The sequence below is a fragment of the Leucoraja erinacea genome, chromosome 6 (assembly GCF_028641065.1).
Source record: "Leucoraja erinacea ecotype New England chromosome 6, Leri_hhj_1, whole genome shotgun sequence".
NCBI lineage: Eukaryota > Metazoa > Chordata > Chondrichthyes > Rajiformes > Rajidae > Leucoraja > Leucoraja erinaceus.
The window spans coordinates 7,691,071-7,705,223 of NC_073382.1; positions in this window are offsets into that span (position 1 = coordinate 7,691,071).

The following is a 14,153-nucleotide window of genomic DNA, read 5'->3' on the forward strand; positions in this document are numbered from 1 at the left end:
AAAAAATACAGAATAATTAAACAATGGGGACGGAGGGACCAGAGAAATCTATCGGCGGGACTCCGAGTTCAGCAATGTGATTTTATTGTTGTAGAAGCTGTTCCTCATCCTACTAGTACGTGACCTGAGGCTCCTGTACCGCCTCCCTGATGGGAGGAGGGCAAACAGTCCATGGTTGGGGTGTGAGGGGTCTTTGATGATCTTCCCAGCCCATCTCAGACACCGTTTTCGGTGGAGGGCATCCATGGCAGGGAGCGGGGCACCGATGATGTGCTGCGCGGTTTTCACCACCCGTTGTAGTGCTTTCCTGTCCGCAGCAGTGCAGCTGCTGTACCATACCGTGAAGCAGGTGGTCAGGATACTCTCTATGGTACAGCGGTAAAAGTTGGTCAGGATCCGGGGGGACAGGTGGGCTTTCTTGAGCCTCCTCAGGAAGTAAAGGCGCTGCTGTGCCTTATTGATCAGCTTGGAGGTGTTGAGGGACCAGGACAAATCCTCCGAGATATGTACTCCGAGGAATTTATAGCTGGAGACGCGCTCCACCTCAGTCCCGTTTATATGGATGGGCGTATGACTGCCTCCTTCTACTAAAGATAAACACAAAGTGCTGGAATAACTCAACGAGTCAGGCAGCATCTCTGGAGGAAAAGGATAGGTGACATTTCGGGTTGGGATCCTTCCTCCTTCTGACACTAAATGTCACCTATCCTTTTCCTCCAGAGATGCTGTGTGACCTGCTGTGTTACTCCAGCACTTTGTGTCTTTCTTTGGAACAAACCAGCGTCTGCAGTTCTTTGTTTCTGACTGTTTCTACGAGTTATTTTATCCCACTCTTACAATCGGTAGTAAGGAAGGCAAATTTAATATCAAGAGGACTGGAATACAAAAACAGTGAGGATCTACAAGGCGCTGGTCAGGCCACATCTGGAGTGCTGTGAGCAAATTTGGGCCTCATAATCTGAGGAATGATGTGCTGGCTCTGGAGAGGGTCCAGAGGACATTTACCTGAATGACTCCAGGAATGATGCGCGTTTGACAGCACTGGGCTGGAATTTAGACGGTTGAGCGGGGACCTTATTGAAACTTACAGAATAATGAAAGGCATTGATAGAGTGGATGTGGAAAGGATGTTTCCGCTGGTGGGAGAGTCTAGCACCTGCCGCTCTTTTAGAAAGGAGTTGAGGAGGAACTTCTTTAGAGGATAGTTAATCTGTGGAACTCATTGGCACAGGGCTGTGGAGGCCAAGTCAGTCAATATTTATAAGGCACAGGTAGACAAATTTTTGATCAGAATGGGTGTCATGGGTTATGCATAGAAGGCAGGAAAATGGGATTAGGAGGCAGAGATCAGCAATGATTGAATGACGGAGTAGACTCGATGGGCCGAATGGTCTAATTCTACTCCTATGACTTGTGAACGTCGTTAAACTAGAAAGACTGGAGAGAAGGTTGCCAGGTCTCGAGGGCTGGAGCTACAGAGAGAGATTGGACAGGCTAGGTCATTACTTCTTGGAGCACAGGAGGATAAGGGATGATCTAAAAGAGGCATATAAAATCATGAGGGAAATGTATAGGGTGAAGGCACTGTCTTTTACCCAGGGTAGGGGAATCAAAAAACTAGGCCGCATGTTTCAGGTGAGAAGGGAAAGATTTAATAGGAACCTGAGGGGCATATTTTTCACTCGGAGGATGAAGGGCATATTGAATGAGCTGCCAGATGAAGTATTCAATCCAGGTACAATAACAACATTGAAAATAAACTTAGACATGTACATGGACCGGAACGGTTTAGAGGGATATGGGCCAAAATGTGCGCAAATGGGGAAACAAGGAACTAGAAATACTAGTTTACATAAAAGATACAAAGTGCTGGAGTAACTCAGTGGGTCAGGCAGCATCTCTGGAGAACGTGGTGCCCATGTTCTGCAGAGATGCTGCCTGACCCGTTGAGTCACTCCAGCACTTTGTGTCCATTTTCTGGGGGCAAATGGGCATCTTGGTCAGCATGGACAAGCTGAGCTAAAGGGCTTGCTTCCATGCTGAGTGACTCTATGTACTCAGTTTCCTGCACCACTTACATTAGTAGTAACACTCGACAGGTGAAAATTACCCACACCATCTCTTTTCTCCATTTAAACAGTGAAATTGATAGTAGGCTTTCGGAGAGCTCCCCCTCCCCTCATCCCACTCACCATCAACAACACCACAGTCACATCTGTGGAGTCTTTTAAGTTTCTGAGAACCATCATCTCCAAGGACCTGAAATGGGGAGCTACCATCGACTCCACAGTCAAAAAGGCCCAACAGAGGATGTACTTCCTGCGGCAGCTGAGGAACCACAATCTGCCACAGGCAATGATGGTCCAATTCTACACAGCCATCATAGAGTCTGTCCTCACCTTCTCCATCATGGTCTGGTTTGGCTCGGCCACCAAGCACGACATCCGGAGGCTGCAGCAAATTGTTCGATCAGCTGAGAAGGTTGTTGGCTGCAACCTTCCCCCCATCGACGAACTGTACACTGCAAGGGCCAGGAAGCGAGTGGGTAAGATCATCTCTGACCACTCTCACCCTGGCCACAAACTCTTTGAATCACTTCCCTCTGGAAGGCGACTCCGGACCGACAAAACTGCCACAGGACATAAAAACAGCTTTTATCTCACGAGCAGTAGCTCAATAACTAAAAGTCTGTAGCCTCCTTTTGCTTCCGGTATTTTATTTCATTCACATGTTTAAACTATAATATTTTAATGTTTTATGTTTTATTCTTAATGGTTTACTGTATGTCGTGTTGTTACTTGCAGGCAGAGCACCAAGGCAAATTCCTTGTATGTGTACATACTTGGCTAATAAACTTCAACTTATTCAACCTAAACTTATTCACTTATTATTCAAATGTTACTCACCTGTTTCTGTCTTAGCTTGCTGCATCATGGCTTCCGAGGTCTATAACTTGGTCACGTTCTCAGTTTCAGCTCTATGGCCAGGAGGAGAAAAAGCCTTTTCCGATTGTCTGCGTCTACGAGTGACTGGCAAGGAAATGGCAGAGACCAGGGATTAGTCAGCAATGGTACAGTGCTGGTGAATCGTGGCCAATGATGGCTGCAAAATAAACCAATATGCCTTGATGGTTCAATAAAAATCAAAGAAAATGTTGTGGATTAAAATCCACTTAAAGGGCCTGTCCCACGAGCATGCGACCTGCATGCGGCAAGCGCGACCAAACCGGAAGCGGGGGCCACGCGGAGGTCGAGTGATCCCCGTACAGGGCCGTTCCCACCAGCATGCGCCTGCATGCAGCGAGCGAGTGACGTGAAGTTCGAGCGAAGTACGCGGGATGTTCGCGCATGACATACGCTGTCAAGACGGTGCGTACTGCGTCGAGACGCTGCGGACGCCCGTCGAGGCGGTGCGTACGGCGTCGAGGTGGCTGCGGTCCGGCAGGCCGTTGCCGCGCGGAATTTTTAAACACGGTCAGTTTTTCGGAGCCCCCCGCGCGATATCCAGACCAGCTCCGCACAACTCCATACAGCTCCGGCGATCGAAGTGGGACCGGCCCCGCGAGGCCGTACGGCTCAAGCGACCACGTTAGATCGCGCTTGCCACATGGAGTCGCATGCTCGTGGGACAGGCTCTTTACTCTTAAATTAACAAAATGTTTTCTTCAATGCAGGTAAAACTTTAATCATTAGATAGAACATTAGAAATGTTCAGCACAATAACAGGTTCTCTGGGTCACCTTGTTCGTGCCAAACATGATGCCAAGGTAAACTAACCTCATCTGCCTGCATGTGATCCACACCCTTACATTCCCAGCATATCCGTGTGCCTATGTAAAAACCTCTCAAACACCACTGTACCTTCCTCCACCAGCTCCCCTGGCACCACATTCCAGGCACCCGCCCCTCTTTGTGTAAAAAATCTTGCACTGCACATCTCCTTTAAAATTTGCTCCTCTCTCCTTAAAGCTATGCCCTCTAGTCTTTGACATTTCAACCCTGGGGAAAAAGGTTCTGACTGTCTACCTTATCTGTAGCACATAATTGTATCTATTTTTTAGCAGGTCTCCCCTCAACCTCCAGCTTTCTAGAGAAAACAATCCAAGTTTGTCCAACCGCTCGTTCTAGCTAATACCCTCTAATCCAGACAGAATTCAGGTAAACCTCCTCTCCAAAGCCTCCACACCATTCCTGTAATCTGACCAGAATTGCACACGTTATTCCAAATGCTGCCTAAACAAAGTCCTATAAGCTGTATCATGACTTCCTGACTCATGTACTCAGCGCCCAGATTAATGAAAGAGGGCATACCATACACCTTCTTCATCACTCTACCTACTTGTGTTGAAACTTTCAGGGACTATGTACTTGGACCCCATCATCCTCCTGCACAACAATGTGGTTGAGGGTCTTGCCATCAACCACAAACGTTCCCTTTACATTCATAGAAACATAGAAACATAGAAAATAGGTGCAGGAGTAGGCCATTCGGCCCTTCGAGCCTGCATCGCCATTCAATATGATCATGGCTAATCATCCAACTCAGTATCCTGTACCTGCCGTCTCTCCATACCCCCTGATCCCTTTAGCCACAAGGGCCACATCTAACTCCCTCTTAAATATAGCCAATGAACTGGCCTCAACTATCTTCTGTGGCAGAGAGTTCCACAGATTCACCACTCTCTGTGTGAAAAATTCGACCTGGTTATGAATAGCCAGGCTCAACGATACAAGGGAAATGTATGGTGGCACTTGAATGCAGCAAGATGGATGGCTCATTAAGGTGTAAGGCTGACCACAGTTCTCTCGCACTTCAGTAATCTGACAAAAAAAATAGATTTGTGGCATCAGCAGAGGCTTTATAACCAGACTGAATTTGTGCATATTTAGGAACAGCGATTCTTGCAAATCAATAAATCACCCCAATTTTCTTCAAGGTAATGGAGTTGATGTCTGACAACTCCAGAGAATGGGGTTCAGCTCTGACCTTGCGTGCTGTCTGTGTGGAGTTTGCATGCTCACATTCTCCCTGTGACAGTGTGGGGTTTCCTCCAGGTGCTCTGGTTTCCTTCCATATCCCGAAGACATGTAGCTTAACGAGCCACTGTAACTTGTGTAGAGGAGAAGTAGAAGCTGGGAGGGGGAAGGGATTTCATGGGGCAGTGGGGAGAATAAAAAAACAATGTGATTTGTGTGGGATTATGTGCATTGTGATTAATGTGGACTCAATGGACTGAACAGTCTGTGTTTTATGCTGCGTGATTCTGTGAAATAAATAATGTTCACCATGTTTTAAATACATACATATATTGTGGCGGGGACTGGCAGGATTCCAGCCAAAAACTAGTTGGACACGAGTTGTGTGCACTAGACGTGTTTATTCTCTCCAATCCCGGCTTTAAATACCAACTCAGGTACTGACCCCGTGACTAGCGCCTCCCACACCAAGAGGCCACCCTCTAGAGCCAATGGACCGTTGTGCCCTTGGGTTGACACCAGGTGCCGCCACATGCCCCCCGCCCCCCAGAACCAGAGGCACCGAACCGGGTGGGACGCCGCATGATGTGGCTCGAACAAGTAGATACAATCCCACGCCCCGGTGACTTGCTCGGTTCGGAAGAATCTCCGGGAGCCCGGGACGGCAGACGCCTGTTACGGGGCGGTTGAGCCACAAGGACTGGCTCGCTCAGGTCCAAGTGGGCCGCTTTCAAACGCGCCACAGACACAGTTTCACGCCGGCCTCCCATGTCCAAACTAAAAGTAGTAGGCCCGTGCCGCAGCACGCGAAAGGGACCTTCATACGGGCGCTGCTATGTGGGAGTCACGGCGAAGAAAAAAGTACGGGCAGCCCGTCAGCGACAGTGGGACATGGGAAGGGACCACTCCATGACGCTACGTTGGGATGGGAGACGGCGCCGACCCTCTCCCACAGCTCTCAGGTGACGGCTAAAGAAGACGAGAGGCCTCCCACGGCTGTTAACCGACTGTTCCAAAACGCCGCCGACCACTGAGTCCGAAGCATCCACGGTAAAGGCTGTGGGGGCGTCGGCCCATGGATACACGAGCATAGTCGCCCGAGCCAAGGCCTCCTTCGCCCCTCCAAACGCCACCCTCCAACAGCGTCCCACTGTATCTGCCGTTGCTTGCCCGTCAGCAACTGGAAAAGTGGCTGCAAAGATTTGGCAGCCACCGGAACGAACCGGTGGTGAAATGTGACCGTCCCTACGAACTCCCGGAGGCCACGTAACGTAGTAGGCCGCGGGAACTAGCGGATTGCCTCAACCCTGTCCAGCAGAGGCACTGCTCCGTGCCGTGTCACCCGATGCCCCAGGAAGTTGATGGGCCGAAGGCCGAATTGGCACTTGCCAGGGTTAATTACAAGGCCATGGTCACTGAGGCGTTGGAAGAGTAGACGCAGGTGGGCGCAGTGTTCCTCTCGCGAGCGACTTACCACGAGGATGTCGTCCAAGTAGACAAACAGGAAGTCGAGCCTGCGCACCATGGTGTCCATCAGGCGCTGAAAGGCCTGCGCGGCATTCTTGAGGCCAAAGGGCATCCCCAGAAACTCGAACAACTCGAACTTATCAGGAGTGAACCTACAGGCGCGGGCGTGGAGCGGTGGACCCGATGTCAGAATATGGTGCATGACACCGTGCCTCAGGCTGGCCGAGCCGAACTTGGGGATGACAATGTCTGGAAACTCAGCCAGTACCTGGGCGTAGACATTGTCCATCTACACTACAGGGCTGCTGACCGGTGCGGTGGGCGTATTGCAGCGCAAGGAGATCTTCTCAAATGTTGACGCATGGACAAGGCGTTGCCCGGCCTTCAATACCAACTCGGGTACCGACCCCGTGACTAGCACCTCCCACAGCAAGACGCTGCCCTCTAGAGCTGATGGTTCGTTGACACCAGGTGCTGCCACTATATATAAATACACACTTATAAAACTCTGATCTTGGATGTAGAAGTATTTGTGTGTGGATTTGTGTGTTTATTTATTTGTTTGTCTGCGATTCACATCTCCTCGAAAACATGACGCGCTAACGGTGAAATTTTTACATATTCCGATAGAGATTTAGCTCACGATCTCAAAATTCATCTCATCAGAAAATTTGATTCATTATTTCTTGAGTTATTTCTTAAAATTGTTCACAAATCTGAAATATTTTTGAAAGCTAACGAGCTGATGACGTCACAATGGCTCCGCTCCTCGCGGCCCGATGCACAGAGTTTTCAATGCTCAGCCTGCTGGGCACTGTCTCCACGAGCCGCGAGTTACGTAACTTTCCCCCCCCCCCTTTCTCTCCCCCCCCAGTTTCTCTCCCCCCCTTTCCTCCCCCCCCCTTCCCCTTCTCCCCCCCCCTTTCTCCACTCCCCCCCCCATAATATCCCTCTTAGTGTGTGTGTGTGTGGAGGGGGGGGGGGGGGGGGGGGGGGGTGGTTAGTGTGGGGGGGGGGGGGGGGTGGTTAGTGTGTGTGTCCCCGCTCCCTGCCCCCCCCCCCCTGACCCCATATAACCATATAACCCTTCCAGCACCCCCCCTTCCATCTCCCCCCTTCTAGTCCATGCCCAACACATCATCTCCCCTCGTCCCATATACCTGCCCTCAGACCATAACCCTCCATTCCTTTCCCGTCCATATAACTATCCAATTTATTTTTAAATGATAAAAACGAACCTGCCTCCACCACCTTCACTGGAAGCTCATTCCCCACAGCTACCACTCTCTGGGTAAAGAAGTTCCCCCTCATGTTACCCCTAAACTTCGGTCCCTTAATTCTCCAGTCATGTCCCCTTGTTTGAATCTTCCCTACCTCTATAATAAAAGGGGGGTGTCAACTCTGTGTGTGTAAAAACCTGTATCAAGGGGGGGGGGGACCTTCTGCGCTCCAAAGAATAAAGCCCTGTGTGGGTGGGGTCTGTTAGTGTGTGTGTGACGCCGCAGGCAACCCCCCCCCCACGTTGCACGTTGAGGGGACGGGACCCAACGGGTCCCCCTTGGTCTAGTGTATGTATATGTATACGCACGTGTGTATGTGCGTGTGTGTGTGTGCGTTTTCTTCCACATTCCAAAGATGTGCAGGATTGTAGGATAATTGACGTATACATTTTCTGTAGGGCATAAGATAGAACTAGTGTACAGGTGATCGCTAAAACAAATATATGTGTTGTGATTGGCTTTACAGAGGTGAAGAAAGCAAATTCTATACACGCTACATTGAATTCCCTAACATTTCCAGGTCTTTTAGGGTGTTGTTTCCACATTTAGTCTTCTTAAACTTGCAGCGTGAAAGAGTAACTAAAGTTACTACCAGTTGGGATTCTGGAGTTTCTTTAACCGAGACAAGTTAAATTCCACAATTCCATTCATTTCCTCTAGAAGTCAAGAGTTGGCAACATTCTTTGCAAACTTGCCTCAAACAGTGAATGGTTGCTTATTGTGTTGTAAGCAGTGCACTAGACTGATAGATATACATCACATAGAGAGTAACGAAATAAAATGAGCAAAACCAGATATTTGACTTTAAAATAAAACCAGAAAAACTGGATGTAAATAGTTTGGTAATAAGTGAATAGAACAGTAATTTAATCTTTCATAGAATCGATAACACCAAAGGTTGAATAAGTTAGGTCTTTATTCTCTGGAGCGCAGAAGGTTAAGGGGGGACTTGATAGAGGTCTTTAAAATGATGAGAGGGATAGACAGAGTTGATGTGGACAAGCTTTTCCCTTTGAGAATAGGGAAGATTCAAACAAGAGGACATGACTTCAGAATTAAGGGACAGAAGTTTAGGGGTAACATGAGGGGGAACTTCTTTACTCAGAGAGTGGTAGCGGTGTGGAATGAGCTTCCAGTGGAAGTGGTGGAGGCAGGTTCGTTGGTATCATTTAAAAATAAATTGGATAGGCATATGGATGGGAAGGGAATGGAGGGTTATGGTATGAGTGCAGGCAGGTGGGACTAAGGGAAAATAATTGTTCGGCATGGACTTGTAGGGTCGAGATGGCCTGTTTCCGTGCTGTAATTGTTATATGGTTATATGAGTTGTGACCGATTCCACATCCATCATGTTCAGCAGGAGGTTTTCATAATAAATAGTTCAGCTACAAGTTTACTTCTAGCAATATGTTTCACACTCAGATACTTAAAACTGGACTACAAAACGTCCCTATCTTTTATGTATGACACACTCAATAGACAATAGTCAATAGGAGCAAGAGTAGACCATTCGGCCCTTCGAGCCAGCACCGCCATTCAATGTGATCATGGCTGATCATCCCCAATCAGTACCCCGTTCCAACCTTCTCCCCATATCCCCTGACTCTGCTATTTTTAAGAGCCCTATCGAGCTCTCTCTTGAAAGCATCCAGAGAACCAGCTTCCACCGCCCACAGACTCACCACTCTCTGTGAGAAAAAGTGTTTCCTCGTCTCTGTTCTAAATGGCTTACCCCGTATTCTTAAACTGTGGCCCCTGGTTCTGGACTCCCCCAACATCCAGATCTCTCGCACATTTGCACAGTGCATGTCTAACTCTCCAGCAAAAGAATCACTAATGATGTAGACCCATCTGACCAGAAATATATCCGGTGGCTTGAACTGAGTTAATTTATACGGAGAAATGATTGGTGATACGTATATAGTAGTTGTCCTTTAAATTATGCAGAAATAGGAACCTTTCAAAACAGCCACTGTGTGAATTAAAGCATTGAATTCACTATCAAAGTTCGTCATTGCATCATCAATATCTTTAAGGAAGAGACTTCTTCAAACTTGCACAACACTTAAGGAAGATGTACACGAGTTAAAATAAAAACAGAATAAAACAGAACCATTCAGGAGGTCAGCAGGTGTCTGTGGATTAATGATTCTAGTTGAAGAACCTTGGTTAGAATGAGAAGGAGAGTACTCGGGTGCAGAGAGAGTGTGAAGGGATGGATAGGGATGGAATGGTGAGGTCAGGGTTGCACTAGGTTATCTGTAACTGAGTCCATTTGGGTTAATGGGGCAGTTAGAGAGAGGACACAACCCTTCGTTGTTAAGAACTATGAAATAAGCAGATGGCGAGCGAGAACGCAGATAGCAGTGTGAGAGTTATTGAATACAGGGCTGAAGGTTGGATTCTGCTAAAGGTGAAATAAAACACTGAGCCAGTGCCACAGGAGGGTGACCTGGTCCGTTCTGAGACAGACAGACAGAGAAAACAAAGTACCTGAAGTTGGAAAATTCAACATTGGAGTTCAGAAGGCTGCAACTTGTCCGGGCAAAAGATGAGATGCATTTCTTCGAGCTCACATTCAGATTAACATTAGTAACTGTTTTATCGGCAGGAACTTCAAGATGGAACGAGAAGAATTTTTATTCAGAAAGTGAAATGTTGTAGTCACTGGAAAACTGAGGAGAAAGCAACAAATGTTGCAAACACACCGGACGTCAGTCAGCATGTGGAGGTGAGTGTCAATGAGTTCAATTAGATTTATCTGGAATTATCGGGGGTATGGAGAGAAGGCAGGTACAGGATTCTGAGTTGGATGATCAGCCATGATCATATTGAATGGCGGTGCAGGCTCGAAGGGCCGAATGGCCTACTCCTGCACCTATTTTCTATGTTTCTATGTTTCTATCAACTTTGATGCAAACTAATTTTTAGTCTTGCTAATGCCGTTAAAATAATACTTGAGCAAAAAATACACATTCTAACGCAGAAACATTTCTGTCCAAGAGACCCCGACTGAATTTAATGCCTCCAGCTATTTTTCAATTAGAAAGCAATTGATCTCACCTACTTAATTATTCTGTCCTGTCGAAGCCTTTTGCCGTCTAATGCAGGTGAGGTGCGCACTCAGTCCTTCAGTGTTTTCTATTCTTCGTAGAAAACAGCTGCCTCTAAATGATGAAATTCATCTGTGGCAATTTTATACATTTAATTGCAGGGAATTCTGTCCACACCCAGAAGTGAAACTCCTCCAACTGCACTTTTTGCATAATCTGATCCTCCTGGATATATTCCAGATGATAGGCACGATAGGCCATTGAGATGAACAGTTAACAGGGGTATAGTTGCCTCCAGGTTTAGAATAAGGGTTTTGTTGCACTTGCCTTCACAAGGTTACCACTGCTCAAGGAGAGTTTCCACTGATGTTTAAGGTTTAGATAACATCTTCTTGGTAAGCTTGGAACAGCCATGCCCTTAATCACTGAAAAACAAGGGACTGGTTTACTGACAACTTCCCTTCCCTGTGCCTCATCTGGACTCACCTGTCAGTCATAGAATCTTAGTCGTGCAGCACAGACTTTATCCCAAGTCCATGCCGATCATCTTAGTTGTCTGCGGCAGTTCTTATTCCTCCCCTGCTTTACCAATTTAAGTGCCGATCAAAATTGGTCTTAAATGTAGCAATTCCACAATCTACAGAATCTTGCAGACGCACCCCATCAAATTCAGGAACAGCATTGTCCCCAAAAGACACAAAGTGCTGGAGAAACTCAGCCAGTCAGGCGGCATCTATGGAGAACATGGATAGGTGACGTTTTGGGTTGAGACACTTCTTCACCAAAACATCACGTCCATGTTCTCCAGAGATGCTGCTTGACCTTCTGAGTTACTCCAGTACTTGGTATCCTCTTGTGTATGAGCCAGCATCTGCAGTTCTTTGCTATTAGAGCTTCTTCCTGTGCTTGCCTTGATCTATGTTCTATGAGGCCAGGGATTTAGAAAATAGGTGCAGGAGGAGGTCATTCGGCCCTTCGAGCCAGCAATGCCATTCATTATGATCACGGCTGATTAGATTAGATTAGATCTTTTATTTGTCATTCAGACCTTTCGGTCTGAACGAAATGTCGTTGCCTGCAGCCATACATATAATAATAAACAACAAAACACACAATAAACACAAATTAACATTCACCACAGTGAGTTCACTAGGCACCTCCTCACTGTGATGGAGGCAAAATCTTAAAGTTACTGTCTCTTCCTTCCTCATTCTCCCTCTGCGCTGAGGCGATACCCCACCAGGCACCTGATCATCCCCTATCACTAACCCGTGCCTGCCTTCTCCCCATATCCCTTGACTCCACTAGCCCCTAGAGCTCTATCTAACTCTCTCTTAAATTTGTAGTGTATTTTTAATTAGACCATCTTTACAGCCAACGGAATGGTCAGCTCCCATCTCCACAGGCTTCTCTCTCTCACTCCTTGTCTTGAACCCATTGTCAAAAGCCCATGCAGCAATGAAGCAGGCCGTTCAGCCCGACATGTTCCTGCTAGCCGATTCAATATCTGATTTAGTTTAGTCCACAGTTCTCTCCACGTCATCTTTAATGTTTAAGTTTTAATGTAGGGGTGGGAGATTGCAACCTTCACGTGGTCCACCCTGTTTCGACTAATACAATCAACCCGACAAGATCAAATAGAACAAGTTGACCTACAACATTAGGCTGTGCACGCCATATGCAAGAAGAAGTTTCAATTTGGAGATACATCGTGGAAACATGTTCTTCAGCCAACCGAGTCCACACCGACCAGTGGTCTCCGCACACTAACACTGCTCTATACACACTGGGGACATGTGTTTTTACATTTATACCAAGCCAATTAACCTACAAACCTGTACGTCTTTGGAGTGTGGCAGGGAACCAAAGATTACGGAGAAAACCCTTGTAGGTCACAGTGGGAATGTACAAACTCCTTACAGACAAGCACCTGTAGTCGGGATTGAACCCAGGTCTCTGGCACTGTAAGGCAGTAGCTCTACTGCTGCACCACTGTGCCGTCCTAATACCAATCTATACTAATCCATTTTCTTGCATTCAGCCGCTAGCCTTTGAAGCCATTATATTTTGAATGCTCAACCTAAATAATCAACCTAACAGTCATGAGAGTGCTAGCCTTCTCCATTCCCAAGCAGTGCATCCAAATTTCAAACACCCTCTACTTGTAAAAAAATATCCTCAAATTGCCCTCCAAATCTTAAACCCTTTACCTTAAACCTATTCCCTCTGGTAATAGATGCTGCCTCACCCGCTGAGTTTCTCCAGCACTTTTTGTCTACCCTCTGGTAATACACTACTTTCTCGAAAAGATCCCCCCATAATTGTACATGCTGCACTCTGCTCAAGAGAGTCAAGAGTGTTTTATTGTCATATGTCCCGGATGGGACAATGAAATTCTTACTTGCTTCAGCGCAACAGAATATGTAAACATGTAAACATCGTATATAACATGGAAGTGAAAAAAAAGAAAAAGTTCAATAAATAACAAATATAGTGTAATAATAATATAGTATTTTGCAATTCAGAGCTCAGAGCTTATTCATAGTAGTGTTTAATAGCCTGATGGCTGTAAGGAAGATGCTGTTCCTGAACCTGTACATTACAGTTTTCAGGCTCCTGTACTTTCTTCCTGATGGCAATGGTGAAATGAGTGTGTGGCCAGGATGGTGTGGGTTTTTGACGATTTTGGCTGCATTTTTGAGGCAGCGACTACGATAGATCCCTTCGACGGTGGGGAGGTCAGAGCTTTTGTAATCTTTTTCGCTCCTGGACATTCATGTTGCTGAACCAGGCCACGACGCAACCAGTCAGAATGCATCCGCAAGATCTCATGAAAATAGGAGCACGAGCAGATCAACAGGTATGAAGAAGGGTCCAGACCTGAATCATCATCAGTCCATTCCCTCTGTAGATACTGCCTGACCCGTTAAATTCTTTCATCACTTAGCTTTTTGCTCAAGATTCCAGCATCTCCAGTTTCTTGTATCTCCAGATCACCAGACCCCACATACGTGCCCCACCATTCAATATGATCATGGCTGATGCACCCCGAGGCCTCTACTCCACCACTATGCCAGATCCCCAAAGCCCTTAATTACCTAATCTACCAAATAAATCTCTACATTCAATTTAAGTAATTATCTATCTATCAATCTATGGTGTTCACTCCAACTCGAGGTTGAGTGGTGCATGATGTCCTGCAACTCCCTTCCATCCCCAGCTAGTGTGCTGGCTCTGACCAGAGAGCTGATGTAGTATAATCAGGGGCTGAAACCCCAGTCGGTGCTGTGTTGGCCATTCATCATGATGTAGTTTTACTCATGTGAGCTAGGCGGATGAGCAGTCCTCTCCTAGCAAGAAAGAAAGAGCACAACATA